We start from the raw sequence: 6000 nt of genomic DNA, 5'->3' as shown, positions 1-6000 counted from the left end.
GTATCCACTGCGTGGGATACATAGGCTTATGCAAACAACACATCCAGACACAGAACCCGCTTCTTCAGAATTCTAACACAGAATAAAGACCAGCAGCTTTCTGGGGCTTCTCTGGGACTCCAACACCAGATTGGGACTGCTGAGACATCCAGACTTGTGGATTGAATAGCAATCAGATCCTTGGCCTCTCCATTGCTGGCCAGCCCACAGCGTGTAAGCCACTCTAATAAATCATATATCTATCTATCTCTATCTATCTATCTATCTATCTATCTATCTATCTATCTATCTATCTATCTATATATCAGTTCTGGTCCTCTAGAGAATTGGCAAATACACTCAACCGGCTCCTACAGGTTTTCCTAATTAAAAAATGTAATTAATTATATGCCATATGTTAAATAGCTAATATATACAACCTGCCTGGGCATTCAAGCTCTTCGGCTTTGCTTGTCTTACCTACTTCACAGAAGGGAATTTTCCACAAAAGACATAGATCATCTTTGTGTCTCCATTATTGTGATCAAAATACACGAGAAACAGAGAAGATTTAAGAGCTGTAGGGTTGGGACAGCAGTGATGGCCCGCCATCATTAATAATGTTAAACTGTTGCTCCTGCGTAGGATGGCGAAGATACATATAAAATCCCAAGCTGAAGGCTACTGACCTTGGCAGCTCAGGTTGAGCTGCAATTTCCTGACTGAATGGGTGGGTCTGCTGCCCTGACATAGAAGATAAATAATGGCAGGGGAGACCCAAAGGAGGCAATAGATTTACACGATAGTCTCACAGCCCTTTCTAATCCAATAGGACCAATTATAAGCAAATGTTTTCATCTTCTAATTGTGGCCCTATGGACATTCTTCTTTTCTGAGAATCTATACATTTGCTTGTAACATTTATTTTGGATGACTAATTTGGTAGTGTATACGACCCTTCTGCCTCATCACCCCCTATACTCGATGACAGATGTGTGCCATCACACCAGGCCAGTCTGGTTCGCTCTATTTCTCAAACGGCACTTATTAACATATTCAAAACAGTCTTGATGTTAAATTTAAGTAAAAGCATCATCATAGGATGTGGACGTGGCTCAATGAATAGTTACGGAATGCTTTTTGTCTTTAAAGCGAGGAGACTTGTAGGGGGCGCCAGCGTGACATGATACTGTCATTTACAAATTTTGGGTCACATGCATAACTATCCTGGGATGCATGTCACCTATGGGTCTCAAATTGGATACAGCTGCTAAAGAATAACTCAATGAAGATATACCCAGCTATAAATCAAGATGAGAGGTCATGGAGGTGGAGAAGGGATTCAGATGGAGACAGAGAGAGCTCTGTAAATCCTGGTAGCCTACAATGATGTAATCTATCAAATTGATTGCCGTGATTCATTTCGACAGAAGTGATGTAAGTGCACCAAGGCTAGAGTTCTGGTTCTGGCAAGGGCCACGTCACAGCTCCTGAGCCTCAGCAAGGACACGGAATAGTACAGGAAGAACTGGCCCTTGTTGGAGTCACAAGGCCGTGAGAGTTTAGCAGGTGGCCCCTGCTCAGTGATTTAACCCAGGATCCTGCGCTCCCTGCTGTGGCTTTCAACCAAGCTGTACTGGAGACTTCTGCTCAAACCAAGCTATAGGAAGTCTACAAAAGTACCCTGATATTTCAAAGATCCCTGCCTTTCCCCTTATCCATTTCCCTTACGAGTCTAGTGTTTGCCTATAGTTAGCATGGTTTAGCTACGCACCGTTAGTAAGCATGGTTAGCTACACACCGTTAGCATGGTTTAAACTCCCCTTCTATTTTGGGGGAACTATGTTAACACTAAAGTGAGTCCTGCCTTTCAGAAAGCAGAATCCCACCGTGCCTGCTCTTATGTAGAGATGTCGAAAACTAGAGACCAGGGCCATGGCATTCATTAGCTGTCACTCAAGACCTGTCATTTGGAAATGAGCAAAACCAGGCAGTGGCAGGGTATGGGATGATTTATCATGGAGACTTGGTGAGGATCAGGCCCAGCTTTGGAAGAACAGAAACACAAAGGGGGCAGTGGCGCAGATTAACATGCAGAGCTCCACAGAGCTTCGGCAGGGGCTTCCAGGGAAGACCAGCTCTGTGGTGAGATAGAGAGGGGTCTTGTGTTCATGGAGTCGGAACTCCCCCTTATAAAAGTCAAACTATCTCTTTAATCAACTGCCTATGGTGCCTCAGCAAATAGAGTTAACTTCAGTTGAGTTTAATTAAGAGCCCTGAGGACTACACCGATTGAAGATCACTCTCCTGAAAAGGGACCATATTCCTTGCAAAATACACCCTGCTGTGTGGGGTTCCCGACACCCACTGGCTTTTGCATCCTCAATTCACACCCTCCTGGGGTGCTACCTGCAAGGGGTTTTTGTTTTGTTTCATTTTTTCTTGATGTAAAGTCTCACTTTGTAGTCAAAGCTGGTCTTGAAGATTTTCCTGCATTGGCACCCTGAGATTACAAGTATGTGCCACCATGTTGCTTATGATTTGGATCCCAAATGTCTTCCAAAGGCATATGTGTTGAAGGCTTTGTTCCAAGATGATTGTGTATTGGGACATGGTGGACCTTTGGGGGAAGTAGGGCTTAGAGGAAGGAAGTTAGGTCATTGGGGTGTGTTCTTTTTTAAAAAAGTATTTAAAAAAAAATTTATGTCTGAGTATTTTGCTTGCATGCATGTCAGTGCATAAAACATGCATTCCTGTTGCCTACAGATGCCAGGAGAAGGCAGTGGTTCCTCTGGAACTGGAGTTATGAATTGTTGTGAGCCACCATGTGGGTTCTGGGAATCAAACTCAAGTCCTCTGCAGGAACAAAAAAAATGTTCTTAATTGCTGAGATATCTTTCCATCCCATTGGGGGTATGATCTTGAAGGAATGTTTACTCTCATTGCTTTCTGGTCACCATGAGGTGAGACGCTTTACAACCTACCTTGTTACGATGGCTGTCGCACCACACCCCTCAAAAGGACAAGCCAAAGGACCATGAACTGAAACCTCTGAAGTAAGGAGCCCCTTCAGTTGACACAGTATTTTATCACAATAGCAGAACAAAACTGAGACGAATACCATGGCAGAAAGCAACTTAGGGGAGAGAAGGGTTTATTTGGCTTAAAATCACAGGTTATAGTCCATCACGTGGGCAGGAGATTAGAGACAGCTGGTCACACTACCTCTGTGGTCAACAGGATGGAAAAACCAAATGTGCCCATGCCGCCTGCTTGCTTCTGGTCATTGTTCAGCTAGCTTTTTTCTTCTTACTCTTACACAGTTCAGAATCCTGCTTGTGAAATGGTTCTGTGATTCACGCAGGACCATGTTGCTGTCTCATTCAGAAGAGATGCATGACTCTCAGAAATTGTCCACAGGACACATCATCATGATGCCATTCAATTCCAGCCTCTGCAACTTCATTACCATGTGGAATTGCTATGAGAAAGCCCTGTGTGTGTGTGTGTGTGTGTGTGTGTGTGGCTCTTGCTGCCAAAGGCTATTTTAATGACTTGGTAAAGATGTGGGAACTGGCCATCAGGAGCTGGGTCTCCTGGGAGTTTGGAGACATCCTCTTCCAGACGACCCAAGTCCAGAACCTGCTAGCCGAGATGCTACAGTCTTTTCACTGTGAGTTGCTTGCTGTGCTGCAGCAGAAGGTAGGGCTGCACCCTGGGCATCTGCGAGCTGTACTGGAGAAACACCAGGCAGAACAGAGGAGCAAAGGAAATGCCCTGGACAAGAGTGGGGAGCGGGCAGCTGGAGAAGCTCCTCAAGAAGAGCCAAGTACACCGACGATGCTCTGCATTCTTCAGCGTCAAATATTTAACTAAGATTGAATTCCTTATATAAAAATAAATAGGCGCATGCATATCTTTAGTATGTTAACACATGCTCGTCTTTTATAAATACTAAAATGATATGTATACCAAAGAATTGTTTTAAAGCAAATTTATGATTCATTATAAATATAAGTGAATGTTTGATTTTACATCTGTTTTATCTCCCTAAATAACTTGGGGTCACATAAAAAAAATTTTTAATGAAGAAGATTGCTCCTAGAAAACTTTGGGATTCCCCCGATTTCTCCTCTCTTTCCAAGAAGGGAGTGTTTTTAATCTCAGAGGAAGTGGGCCCCTCCTACAGTCCTAAGGCAACAAAGCACCCATACTCTAGACCTGGTTGACAAGTGAGCCTGCTAAGCCAAGTCTACTCCATCAGCTGCTCTAAATGCTTAAAAAAAAAAAAAAAAAAAAAAAAAACCCTGGTTTTTAAACAGTTGAAAACCTCAAAAAATAATATAATGCGAGAAGTAAAAATTATACGCTGTCCTAATTTTTGTCAATTTGATACAAACTTGGATATAGATTCTAACCTATAAAAGCAACCAAATTGTTGCTTTTGGTCATGGTTTCATCACAGCAAAATAAAGAAGCAACCTAACTTATGGGATGAAATGTCCACATGCAAAAGCTAAGTCTTGTTGGAACACAGCCACACTTAATTATCGGCAGTGTCCTCGGCTCTACGGTGGCAAAGCTGAACGCGTACCCTAGAGACAGCACGTCCTGAAAAGTCTCCAACAATGTTTGCCAGCTGATCCTTTTCAGGAATCTGCTGGACCCTGTTCTACATGAGTTAGGGGTAATTCTAGTCTCCATCCACCATTTGTTACTACTGTTACCGTTATTAGTGTTGAGAGGGAATGAAACCCAGTTCAGGGCCAGTGGACCACAAGGTGAAGCCTGACCAAAAACTGTCAGGGAGGAGAGAGGTGTTTTCCTCGAATGGAAAGAGGCGTGAGGATGCTTCCTTCTTACTTGGACAATGCATGTAAGGCTGTAACACACAGAGTTGTGCCCGCTGACTTCGAGTCACTAGGGAAAAGGCAATCATGGAAAAATCTAAGCCAGACCTGGCTGAGCTGTTAGCCAACCCGGCCCTTCCTACTTCTAGATATCTTTTCATATACAAAATGACTGTTATTACAGCTTGGGGATTATGTTACCTGTTACCAAGTTTGTCGTAAATACATGAGGGGAGAAATTTTTTTCAGTTATGGCATATTCTCTATTATTGATGACTCAGAAAATTATGAGCAGTTATGAGCATCATCTGTAATTATTTCGCCATTACATTTTATCCTTAAAAATACACAAGTTTACGGCTCATGAAATGTACATGTGATCTGACTTTCCGTCCTTCATTTTTGCAATACTATAAAGATTTCCAAAGATACGTAAAGGAAATTGCCTCCTTTCAGACATTGTTCTAACAACTACTTCACTGATGCAAATCCCCCTTTTATTTCACAGTTTCATAGAAATCCAAATCTGTTTGTTCTTTCAATCTCAAATATTGGTTGTACTGATTCCAAACAAGACTCGAGGGGGTTTTCAACAAAACTTCTATGTAGTGAGTACTGAAACTGTGTAATTAAAGCATTCTTTTCCCTCACTTAACCAAATGAATATATGGATCTGAGATGTTCTGTGTTTGTGATTTGTTTGCAACTCCAGTTACCACACTTGGTTATTTTTTCCCCCTGTGATGTCATTTACCTGCACATTGTGAAATCTGGTGCACTGACCACGGCTTGATGGTTCCTGTGGTCAATCTGTCTGTCCTCTCACCTGCGTCAAACCGGCTCCCATTCCAGCTCAGCCACAGTGACATCTTGCGCAATCCCGAGGGGAGCCGGCCCCTGCCTTGAGCAGAGAGGCCAGTGTTTGACTGTGTTTGCTCATTTGGAATTCAGCTCTGAAATACATTCTGTTGGTCAGTGAGAGCAGTGTTCCATGCCTAGGACAGGAGTTTTCAAGTGGAGAGGGAGACGGTTCCACGGTTAAGAGCACTTGCTACGCTCAGAGGCCCCAGCACATGAATAAGGCCGCTCATAACCACCCGAAACTCTAGTTAGGAACTACAACTTTCCCTTCCAGCCTCCACAGGCACCAGCATGCATGTGTTCAGACATA

The sequence above is a fragment of the Peromyscus eremicus genome, chromosome 17 (genome assembly GCF_949786415.1).
Source record: "Peromyscus eremicus chromosome 17, PerEre_H2_v1, whole genome shotgun sequence".
NCBI classification, from domain to species: Eukaryota; Metazoa; Chordata; class Mammalia; order Rodentia; family Cricetidae; genus Peromyscus; species Peromyscus eremicus.
Note: the sequence above shows the minus strand (reverse complement) of the source record.